Consider the following 13,384-nt stretch of genomic DNA (forward strand, 5'->3'; position numbering starts at 1 on the left):
GCTTCATTGAGATCAATTCCTAAATCTACAACCATATTATAAGTATGTATTTGAAATTCAATAGGAAGTATTACCTCTTTTCCATACACCAACTGATATGGTGTAAATCCTGTAGAGTTTTTCCACGTGATTCTGTAAGCCCAGAGTGCATCTTTGAGCTTCTCTTCCCAATTCTTTCTGTTCATTGCTACTATCTTAGTGATAATTCCTTCCAATGTTTTATTGGTAGATTCCACCTGGCCATTAGCCTGTGGATGGTAAGGTGTACTTTTCCTGTGCTTGATTTTATATTTTTTTGTGATGTCTTTGACCAGATTTGAGGTAAACTGAGTACCTTGATCCGTCACTATCTCCCTTGGTACTCCATACCTTACAAAAGTCTCCTCAAAAAGGAAGTTTACCACTATTTGTTCAGTTGCATGGACTAGTGCTTTGGCTTCAGCCCATTTTGTCACGTAGTCAGAACATACTACGATGTACCTTTTACCTTTTGAAGTTGGATTGATGGGTCCTATAAAATCTAGAGCCCATTTTTCAAATGGCTCTAAATGTATTTGAGGCTGAAGTGGCATTTCATCTGTAGCTGTTGGTCTGCCCATTCTTTGATAGCTATCACAACTTTTCACATACTTCTTGGAATCCTTAAAAATAGATGGCCAATAGTATCCAAGGCTGAGAATCTTGAATGCTGTTCTTTTGGCTGCAAAATGCCCACCACACGGTTCATCATGGCAAGATTTTAAAATATCAATTATTTCATCATTTCTTACACATCGTCTAATAATCATATCATAACCAGTGTAAAATAAATCGCCATTAACCCATGAGTATCTAGCACTTTGTTTGATCAGCCTCTTCTTTTCCTTTGGAGTAAAATATGGAGGTGTTCTTCCTGTGGATAAATAATTGGCTAAGTCAGCATACCAAGGATTCACTATTGAAATTGCAAATAAATTTTCATCTAGAAAAGAATCTTCAACCGGAACAACCTCACCTGAATTTTGCAGTCTAGAAAGAAAATCTGCCACCTGATTCTCCTTACCTGATCTATCTAACATTGTAATATTAAATTCCTGTAATAATAACAACCATCTGGTAACTCTGCCATTATTGATTGGTTTATTCATTAAATACTTAATGGCAGAGTGATCAGTATGTACAAAAACCTCATAACCACTGATATAATGACGGAATTTATTCACAACATGTATGATGGCAAGCATTTCTTTTTCAGTGATTGTGTAATTTAATTCTGTAGGTGTTAGATTTTTTCTAATGAAATAGATGGCATAATTGAAAGACTCTTCTTTTTAGCCTAATGAGGCACCCACCGCAGTATCAGATGCATCTGTAAAGATGTGAAATGGTAGGGTCTAGTTAGGTCCTTTTAAGACTGGTGTGGTTGATAACTTTTCTTTGAGTGTTTCAAAAGCTCGCTGAAAATTCTCATTCCAGTTGAAAGGTGTATCTTTTTCTATAAGCTTAAACAGAGGTGAAGCTATTTTACTAAAATGTTCAATAAACCTTCTGTAATAGCTTGCATACCCAAGGAAACTTCTTACCTCTTTTTGAGTCTTCGGAATTGGAAAATTGACAATGATCTGGATTTTTGATGGATCAACTTTAATACCTTGAGAAGAAATATAGTGTCCTAATACTATCCCTTCATTTAACATCATAAAACACTTTTCATTGCTCAGGGACAGATTAGCTTCAATACATCTCTTCAAAACTTTTTCAAGATTCTCTAATGCATGCTCAAATGAATTACCATACACTAAAAAATCATCCATGTAAACTTCAACACAGTCATGAACTAAATCAACAAAAATAGCTAATACAGCTCTTGAAATGTAGCTGGAGCATTGCAAAGTCCAAATGGTAAAACATTATAGGCATAAGTGCCCCAGGGACAAGTAAAAGTGGTTTTGTCCTGGTCCTCTAAGGCTATCCTGATCTGATTATAGCCACTGAAACCATCAAGAAAAGAGAATGATGATTTCCCAGCTAATGTGTCTAGCACTTGGTCAATAAATGGTAGTGGGAAATAATCTTTGAGGGTTGCTTTGCTCAATTGTCTGTAATCAACACAAATTCTCCACTTGCCATTTTTCTTGGGCACTACTACGAATGGGGATACCCACTGACTGTCAGAGATAGGATAAATAAAATTGACTTTCAATAGTTTTTGTAATTCATCCCTAACAATATCCTGAAGCATAGGATTCATTCTTCTTTGCGGTTGCCTCACTGGTTTGATATTACCATCCGTGTAAATATGGTGAGTGCAAGTTTTAGGGTGAATTCCGTGCATATCGGTGTAGTCCCAAGCAAATTCTCTCTGGTATTTTCTCAATAATTGGATCAATTTTTCCTCCTGAGATGAGTCTAGGTGGGTGCTAATATTCAATGTTTTTCCTGGACTAATCTCTATGGTATTGCTCTGTGTGTTTGTGATAGATTGAATGGGGAAAATGTTCTGAAATGTTGTTTGCAAAGATTGAATGGTGCATGTTTCCTGAAAATTTTGTGCCAAAAGTTCATCTGCAGCATGGTATTGTTCATTTCTTAATTCTTTAGAAATATCAGGTTGAGAAAGGAACAATTCTACCAAATCATCATTATTATGTTCTTGAAAATCATAGATTTGATTGATGCTAAAAACAGATTGAACTTCTTCCTTGTCATTGTATTTATCGTCAAGCCATAAATTGTGTGCTACTGCTGGTGATTGTGCTGATGGGTAAAGAGTGAGTTGTTTTCTTTCAGTTCCTCGTGAAACGATCATATTACCTGATCTACATCCTATGAATGCATCAACAGTTGCTAACCATGGTCTACCAAGGATGATAGGGTGTCCTCCTAAATTAGATTTTGGCTGAAGAACTTAACAGTCCACTGGATACTCCTAGGAGTCCAGTGAGACAATTATGTCCTCCAAAATCCCTTCAGGAATCACTTTAGACCTATCAGCTAGTTCTAGAACAATTGTTGTGTGCTGCAAGTTTGTAAGCTACAATGTCTTCATTGTTTCAAGAGTTATCACATTTATTGCGGCCCCAAGATCAATTAAGGTGTTTGGAATATGTATGTTGTTAATGATTGTAGTGACTCTGGGAATACCAGGATCAACATAATTTTCCATTGAAATGGTGTTTGTCATAAGGCCAGCTAAATTTCCAATAACATGAATAGTTTGTGGATCAATTCTTTTCCTAGTAGGTTTCTTGAGGCACAGTTCTTTGATTGCTTTAGTATACATGGGAATGTCTGTTATGGCTTGCAATAGTGGAATTTTTATATAGACATTCTTTAGCTCATCTAAAACATCAAACTGTGGTATAGACATGGGAAGTTTTTCTTGGACCAATCGTTCTGGAAAAGGTGGTGGATGCAACGGTTGCATTTGTTTATTTTTGATGTCATCATTTTGTTTCTTTTGAGTTGGAGTTTCATTTTCATTTTCTTCATTTTCTTCTTGTTTTTCAGCTATTGGAGGTTCTTTTTGAAGTACCTTACCAGACTTCAGATTGATATTTTGTAAAGGTAATGTGGGATATGATGGTCCCTCATCTACATTATAGGATGGTCTCTCTGCTTTGTTATTTGGATTTGGTACAGGCTAAGCAGGAATCTGAGTGGGTCTAGGAGGTTGTTAGTTAGATGGGAGTTGTAAGTGGGGTGGATTTATTGGTGGAGGATCAAGCAATGCTTGTTGAGTGTTTTGGGGTTGATAAGCAACTTGTTTCTAAGGATATTGCTGATATGTTTGAGGATATTGCGAATGTGGCTGATGATACTGTTGATATGGCTGAGAATACTGTTGGTATGGTTGATATTGTTGAGAGTACTGCTGAAATGGTCTCCATTGTTGCTGTGGGTAATTTTGGTGTTGCCATGGCATGGGCACATTCCAAGAATTCTGAGCATACATCTGATCTTGTGCAGGAAATTGCAAATTTTGGTTTGGAAACATACCTGGAGGTGGAGGTCTAGGTTGCCACGGTCTCTTAGCGCCCATGAAATACACATTCTCCATATCTGTATTAGCTGCTTCCACATTACAATTCTGTAAAATCTTGACTTTAGAGCAATGAAATATATCATGATTTTCAATACAAAAGGCACAAACTTGAATGTTTTCTAATGGGCAGTCTTTCAAGGCATGTTTCTCCTGGCACTTTGGACAAAAGACAACCATTATTTGATCTTCCTCTTCTTGTCTTTTGTTGGCTTTCAGACTGTCAATTTGAGTTCCTAAGGTACTTAATAGATCTATTTTTAATTCTTCTAACATGTTTCCTATTTTAGCCCTTTTGACACTTGCTGAAGCAAATTTTGTGGCTTTAGATGATAGAGCTCTTTTTCCATATCTAGCTTTGCTCGTTGATTACTTTTCACATAAATCAGCAATTTCTTCGAAAGGTAAAGTAGAAATATCACCTTTGCCCATCAAATTAATATCATCTAAGTATTCCTCTCGAATGCCCTTCAAAAATATTGTTCGAATCAGATCAAGGGACATGATCCTATGTTTTGATTTTTGCAAATTGTAAACAAATCGTTCCAAATACTCTAAATTTTCATCCTCTTGTTTATTCATCTTAAAGATATCATCTTTAGAATATTTCGATCTACAATAAGGTTTGTATTTATTTAGGAATATTCTTCTCATGCCATCCCAATCAGTTATTGCATGTTCACCAAGTCCCATGAACCATCTTAATGCTGATGCTTTTAATGTTGTTGGGAAGAGTCTAAGCCTATGGGCATCATCTGTGTAACCATATGTTCGACATACTATGTCAAACTCAAACAAGAATGAATCTGGGTCTTCTGAAGCCATGCCATAAAAGTTTGGTAGCACAAATGGAGGTATGTTTTTCATTTTTATTTCGTCGTCTTCTTCTGCTTCTTGAATAGGAAATTTAAAGGTTGACTCTTCCTCCTCTCTTCGACCTTGATTTTGTGGTCCTCTTGCTGATCCATCTCCTTCCTCAGCCATTTTGATAGGTTCCTCTGTTGATTTAATTTCTTGTTCAATGTCACTTGTTTCAAAGAGAAGTTCAAGGAGAGATTGTTGAGTTACTATGCTACTTTCTCTTTTTATAGAGGATTCAGGGAGATGTTTCTTCTGTGATTCGTGTGCTAATAGAATTTTCCTCTCAATGAGTGTGAGTCTTTGCCCTGATTTCTGTTTATCCTCTAGTGTTTGTATGGTGACTTTCCCAGCTGGTGTTGTGTGTTCAACTTTTCCTAAAGGGTCTGCTCCTAGTGGTAGGTTAGTTTTTGGATGGGGGGTTTTTATGAATCTACCTTTATCATCTCTAGATCTAGACATAAGTAAACATGACTTCTAAAATGATGAATTAAAACTAAATCTATGTTTTTGTTTATTTTATTTTATTTTTATATTTTTTTTTAGAAATCCTCTAGATGCGCCTCCCCGGCAACGGTGCCAAAATGTAGTGACCAATCCAGGGGTCTAGATTAGACTAAATTTAATGTCAATCAAGGTAGGTAAACTTAGAGGCACGTATTTACAATCTATAGACCTAAAAGGATCTCATCTACCTAGATAAGTGTTTACTATGACAGGCTACAACACTCTTTTACAAGAGAATGGAATATGTTTCCTTTCGCAATTCAAACACTTATATCACCTAATTTAATCAACTGTTCTAATAAAACAAAGTGTTACTAGTCTGAGTTTTCAATCCTCTTACAAGGATATCGTTCACAAAAACTCTTTCCAACTAACACACTAAGCATTCATGAAAACCAAAAAAAAAAACTCTTTTAAGCATACTAAGACTCAAATGCATGAAAACGGAGTCCACAGAGATACTACGAAATTCATTGCTCAATTAAATCTTTTACAAGATCTTGTTCAATAATTTAGCAATTGAAGTTTCAAGCTATCACCATGAATCATACAATAACCCAAGAACTTCTAATCGAATTAATTAATTCACAAGCAAAGAAATGGCATCAAACGCTATTCAGATCTGAAGTCTAAATGCTATGAAAATAAAATGGAAGTATATCCCCACGTAGGGCCCGTCCACGCGTTGATGGTACACTTAGGAAACTTTAGATGTCGAAACCGTTAATACATAAAAAACTGGAATGATAAAACGCTGCCTGTGATTAAAGTCTGGAAATCAATTGCATGCAAGAACAGAGTTCTGGTAACAATACCATACAATATGATATGCTTAATGTCTCTTATCACACAGTCCTATTTGCAATCGAATGTACATACATTATCATGCAGATGTTTCTGCTTTTACAATCAAAAAGGCGATTTTTGTTTTTTTCTAATCTTAACTGATTTCCAAAACAAAATGAAATCAGTTTAGGTAATTCTGGCTTTTTGCTGCTTTTATGACCAAAAAGGTTGGGTTTGACCAGCATTGACCAGGTATCCAGGAGCTCCAGATGCGATGCTAAATAGATTTTTCACCATGTATGTACATCTGTGATCACGTCCCTATCCTCTGTTTTGATTTTCCTGCCATGCCACATGTCACAACATAAACCAATTACATGAAGTCATGACATCTCGTAATTTTGTTGAAAATTTCTAATTTTTAACATAAAAATCCACAAACTAAATTTAATGTAAAATAACAATTATAATGCTTAATTGATCAATTTCAATGGACTGTGAGGGGTTTATGGGAGAAAATGGTAGATGAATGATGTATTTTTAGAATAAAAGGATGGCAATAAAATAGTACCAACACCCCGAGTGCAAAGGCCTAAAAACTACCATAAAACCTTATTCGTATAACCCCCCGTGCTCATAAAACCATCTTTTAATCGCAGCCGTTGATTTCTGCCTACCGATCCAATGGCTCCCGTCACGCCTGATAAAGAAACATGCACGATTAAATCCCCACCATCTGATCATCTCCACCATGATCGAACTACCTTCGCACTTTTTGTGCCCACAAAGTGAGGGAACATTAGCGCACGATGGAGATCGATTTTTCTCTCTCATCCACCACTATGTGTCATGTGTTGAATGGGATCGTGCACCCGCATCCTTTTACTGCCCAATGCCCAAAGGCAGTGTGATCAATACCACTTACCACTTAACCTATTCGTCCCCGCCCGATAACGGTCGCGCACCTTCGCCGCCCAATCACTGTTAGATCTGTCCACCCAAGATCTAACGGCACACATTCATCCCACCCACATCTCTTTCGATATCCTTTGCCAAGCTGTCCCCACCTTATATTCTCCCGATCCGATGGCCTACCTTCCCTCCTCATCCAACTCATCCACTTGCCATGCAGTCCACATTCCTTGACCATTCTGTGTGCCCGAAGGATGAAGGTGACCGGCTTACCAGTACAAGTCATAGTTGCTCCTCAACAACCATATTTAACAAACAATATGGCCAAAGGGAAAAAGGACAGAGCATGATCATTTAACTGCATTTAGCAGTTATGGAACTTCATTGATACAAACACTCCAGCTACCTAAGAGGACAACAAAGCACCTAAAAAGATCAGATTCATCCACTGAAGCAAGCAAACACACTCAGAGACTCCATCAGGCAGTTACATGCAGTTGGTGGTCAATTATGACCCCTCCATACCTAAATAGCAAAGTGCCTTTGTAATGAAACTCTATATATACCCAGAAACAAGAGGTAATCAGGGTTGATGGTTGATGTTTTGATGTTAGGTTAAACTTCTGGAGACTGTAACTAATTTGACACTTGCAGCGTCTCATCTTCATTTTTAGCTAATACAAGCTTCTTTTTCTGTTAACTTCTCACTTTCCATTTCTCTCCTATTCCAAGTTCTGCCTGATACTACTATATTCTTGAGCTCTTGATGTTTAGCATTTGAGTAGCTGTCATCCTATCTATGTGTTAAAAATTTGTATGTATCATTGAATAAGTTATTCAGGTTTCTCTTCATCTAGTTCCAGAGAGTTGTCATCCTGTCTGTGCATTAGTAGATTAGATTTGTAGATTTCTTTACTAGTTGCAGCCAGCTATCACATGGTCTTGTGCATCTGTTGGTGAGGTCAGTATTCTCCATATTCGCCCAATCTTTAAACTATGAGTAGTTGGTGGTCTAAAGCCTTGTAGTCTGGGGGTGTTCATGCATGTATAGAGTGAAACAAAGTAGAAGTGGTTATCTGGCTTAGACAAGCATCATCCCTTCCATTCATCCACTTGCAACAATAAGTTGAATTTATATGTTACTAGGCATCTACGAGCTACAACCTAGGAGAGTTTCTTGGAATCCTAACGATAAACCTTCTATTGGTGCTATTTTCTTAATAAACCATTTACAAAGGAAATATATGCTTACCACACCTTTTCCACCTTGGTATGGCCTTGGCACACTTTTCAAGATTTACCTTTTCTCTTATCACAGTCGTGATTCTCCACGGGTTCTGTTAACAAAGACCTCTATCGCATCCGATATGCAATAATGCGATTTCAGATCTCAAAACTTATTAACTGTGCCACATAAAACCATCGGGTCCGTTCCTTTGTATGTCGCATTACTTCTCTGTCATTTATCTTCTCTTAAAAGATCCAACAATTCACATTGGTTTCGAGTTGACCACACACACGGGGGTTAACCACCCGATAAAGCGGTTTCCCCACTCCAACTCTTTGCCATGCGTCATGATATGTATGGAATCGGTTGATCAATGCTCAAACCACTTACCATCTAGTTCTTGCCTGAAATACTGCCTAAGGTTATAAACTCAACTTTTCTCTGCGTTAACTCGTTTACACTAAGATTTAACACAAAACACCATCGTATCCAAAATCCAGACTTGAAATGTTATCGACAGGAACTTATACCCTTATCGGGTCCGTAGGACTGATCGGATCAGTGCATTGAAGTGGTAGGGAATGGACTTTTGAATCAGTGCGATCACGATCACGCGATTAAGTGTGTACCGTCGGATCGAGATTCGGATCAACGGTCGCGATCTAATCGTTGATTGCTAATCACAGAGGTCAAGTGCAAAGACAATGGATATGCGATACGCTGATAGCGATAAAGCGCCAATCAGAGATAGGAGATCAGAGCGATCGCTTATCATGGGTTGGAGAAGTGGTGCAACAGACTTGCGATGGACTGAGAGAGGACCCGACAATAATTATAGGTGCTGGTGTATTATTTTTGAAGTACGACCATGGGTTCACAGTGAGGTTTTTTCCCTTACTCCTATGTATTACGATAAATGTTGATGTCCCAGGGTTTTAACGTAAAGGAGAAATGTAATGCTCCCGATAGTGTAAAAGGCTCCGATAATAATATCTCATTATAATATTACAATAATATTATATTATTATCATATTATTATAATAATATACAAATGTAATTATTATTAATAATATAATCAATATTATAATAATATATTATTATAATAATAACAATAAAGACCAATTATTTATGATAATTAATAACTATAGAAATAATAGCAACTATATTCTTATATATTTATATATTTATGATTATTATATGAATTTTATTATAATAATATAAACTCATATTCTTCTTCTTCTTCTTCTTCTCAGGCTTTAGTATTTTTAATATTTATCTTAGGGTTTGTATACATTGGGTTTATAATATTAGTCCCTTTTGTTTATTATTACCTAAGGGTTTAATACTAAAATCCCAAGGGATTATGAACCAACGTGAATAATATTAAACAAAAAGGACTAATATTATAAACCCAAGGAACTAATAAACCCAACTCTTTAATATTATAAACCTAAGGAATTAATGAACCCAACCGATAAATATTAAAAACCTAAGGGATAAAGAAGCACAAGGAATTGATATTACAAACATAAGAGAAACATAAAGATGACAATGATTGATATTATAAACCCAAGTTAATAATAAACCCAAAGGATCAATACTAAAACCCCAAGGGATTATGAACCAAAGGAAATAATGTTAAACCCAAGGGACTAATAATATAAACCTAACATTGGCAAACCCTAATATAAATATTAGAAAGACTAAAATAAACATGGTTTATTTTCATGGTGAGAGAATCCTTGTCACAATGTGACATTCAACCATGGTTTGCCATGGTTGTTTATGATTGACAATGGTTGACCATCATCGATATTATAAACCTAAGGGAATCATTGATATTATAAACCCCCAAGGGATTATGAACCCAAGGGAATAATATTAAACCCATGGGACTAATATTATAAACCCAACATTGTTAAACCCAAATATAAACTCTACAAACACTAAAATAAACATGGTTTATTTTCATGGTGAGTCAATATTTATCAAAATGCAACATTCAACCAAGGGACTAATATTATAAAACCAACATTGGTAAACCCAAATATAAATACTACAAATACTAAAATAAACATGGTTTATTTTGACGGTGAGACAATTCTTGTCACAATGCGACATTCAACCATGGTTGATGATGTTTGGCTATGATTGACAATGGTTTACCATGATTAATCTTTGTCAAAATGCGACATTCAACCAAGGGACTAATATTATAAAACCAACATTGGTAAACCCAAATATCAATACTACAAATACTAAAATAAACATGGTTTATTTAGATGGTGAGACAGTTCTTGTCACAATACGACATTCAACCAGGGTTGATGATGTTTGGCTATGATTGACAATGGTTTACCATGATTTATATTATCAACTAAACGGAATAATAAACCCAAGGGATTGATATTATAAACCCAAGGGATTAATACTAAAACCCAAGGGATTATGATCCCAAGGGAATAATATTAAACCCATGGGACTAATATTATAAACTTCACATCGAGTAAAGGCAAATATCAATACTACAAACACTGAAATAAACATAGTTTATTTTGATGGTGAGACAAAGCTTGTCACAATGCGACATTCAAACATGGTTCACCATGTTTGGCTACGATTTATATTATAAACCTAAGGGAATAAAATAACCCAAATTTTGATATTATAAACCCAAATGAATAATAAACCGAAGGGAGTAGCATTAAAACCGCAAGGGATTATGAACCCAAGGGAATAGTATTAAGCCCAAGGGACTAATATTATAAACCCAATATTCGTAAACCCAAATATAAATATTACAAACACTAAAATAAACATGTTTTATTTTCATGGTGAGACAATCCTTGTGAAAATGTGACATTGAAGCATGGGACTAATATTATAAACCCAACATTGGTAAACCCAATATAAATACTACAAACACTAAAATAAACATGGTTTATTTTATAATATAAACCCAAGGAAAGAATGAACCCAAGGGATTAACACTAAAACCTCAAGGGATTATGAACCCAAGAAATTATTAATATTAAAAAGTTGAAGAACGAAGAAAACCAATAATTTGATATTATAAACCATTGGGAATTAATAAACCCAAGGGAAAAATACTTTATTAAAGCCTTGCTTTCAAATCCTTCCTATTGGGACTAAAACCCTCTCATTAACCTTTATAAAAGCTTCGCTAACCCTTTAGCCGCACATATATAACCTTTTCCTCTTTAAACCTTGGTTACATATATATTTAGCACATAAACCTTCTATTAGCACTATTTTCTTAATAAAACATTTACAGAAGAAATATACGCTTACCACACCTTTTCCACCTTAGTACGGCCTTGGCATGCTTTTCAAGATTTATCTTTTCGATTATCACAATCATGATTCTCCATGAGTTTTGTTAACAAAGACCTCTATCGCATCTGATATGCAATAATGCGATTTCAGATCTCAAAACTTATTCACTGCACCACATAACACCATCGGGTCCGCTCCTTTGTACGTCGCATTACTTCTCTGCCGTTGATCTTCTCCCAAAAGATCCAACGATTCACATTGGTTTCGGGTTGACCACACACACAGGGGTTGACTGCCCGATAAAGTGGTTTCCCCAACTCTCTGCCACACATCGTGATATGTATGGAATCAGTTGATCAACGCTTAAGCCACTTACCATCTAGTCCTCGCCTGAAATACTGCCTAAGGTTATAAACCTGCCTTTTCTCTACGTTAACTCCTTTGCTCCTTCACTGTGCAATGACTGTCGATATATGAGATTGACGGTTCTCGCTCTTTTTCATCATGTCGTTGATCTATAAGATCCAACGGTTCCCATATACTGAAACCACACTTCTTCATTCATCCCTTTAAATCGACTTTAATTCATTCTTTAGTTTTTTCTCTATGTTTTCGGTTTTTCTTTAGGGTTTCTTTCTTCAACTATTCTACTACTCAATTCTCTCTGAACCTCAATCCTCTGTGAATTCCCACTTTGCTTCCTCTCTAGAGCTTCGTCTGAACCCAAGGAATTATTAATATTAAAAAGTTGAAGAAAAAATAAAACCAATAATTTGATATTATAAACCATTGGAAATTAATAAACCCAAGGAAAAATACTTTATTAAAGCCTTGCTTTCAAATCCTTCCTGTCGGGACTAAAACCCTCTCATTAACCTTTATAAAACCTTCGCTAACCCTTTAGCTGCACAAAACTTCATGTATAAGTGCTAGGAATTTAGCGCTTGAACCAGGGGCACTAAAGGGTTAAGCTCACACTCTAAACATTTTTAAAAAGCACAAAACTCCATGTATAATTGCTAGGACTTCAGGGGCTGGAACCAAGGGCACTAAAGGATGAAATTCACACTATAAGAGTCTCAAGATGAGTGGTCCGGGCTTACAAAAAGTTTAAGTTTTTTTAACAGGTTTAAGATCATCAATGGAAATATGTTGTATTGTTCAAACTAAACAATGATTAATAAAAATAATAAATTTTAAAAAAATTAACAATGATTAATAAAATTATTATTTTATAACATTTTTAAAATAACGATAAAATAACCTAAAAAGGTCTTTTATTTATTAAATCATTTTACAATAACAATATTTTCATGTGTCCTGACTATGTTGTATAATTGAAACATGAAACCGTGAAATAAAAAATCGTGTTAATGATAGTTATTAAGTAGGCATTAATATGCATGCATTGACTAGTCAATAAACACTGCTTTTAGTGATAACAATGACTTTTACTTTTACTATGAGCATGAATAGAGAAATTGTCATCGTATTTTATTAAAAATAATAATAAATGAAAACGATTATTTTTTTTGTTGAATCAAGAGTCAGTCCTTCTATTTCATTATCCAAAAAATAAAGTTACAACATTTACAAAAAGAATTTCTGCTTTAAGGACCCAGGAAAACCAGTCATTTTGATCTAGAATGACCTTCCCCTCAGCAAGAACAAAGCTAACCTTACAAATAAATTCCAAGGATGGAAAAAAATATGTTTGACCGAAAAGATCACACCAAAAACTCCTATTACAAGGTTTCAAAAGGTGTGAAAGAACT

This window comes from Pinus tabuliformis, chromosome Q (genome assembly GCF_031772625.1).
Source record: "Pinus tabuliformis cultivar Carrire ecotype Pingquan chromosome Q, CPIR1, whole genome shotgun sequence".
NCBI classification, from domain to species: domain Eukaryota; kingdom Viridiplantae; phylum Streptophyta; class Pinopsida; order Pinales; family Pinaceae; genus Pinus; species Pinus tabuliformis.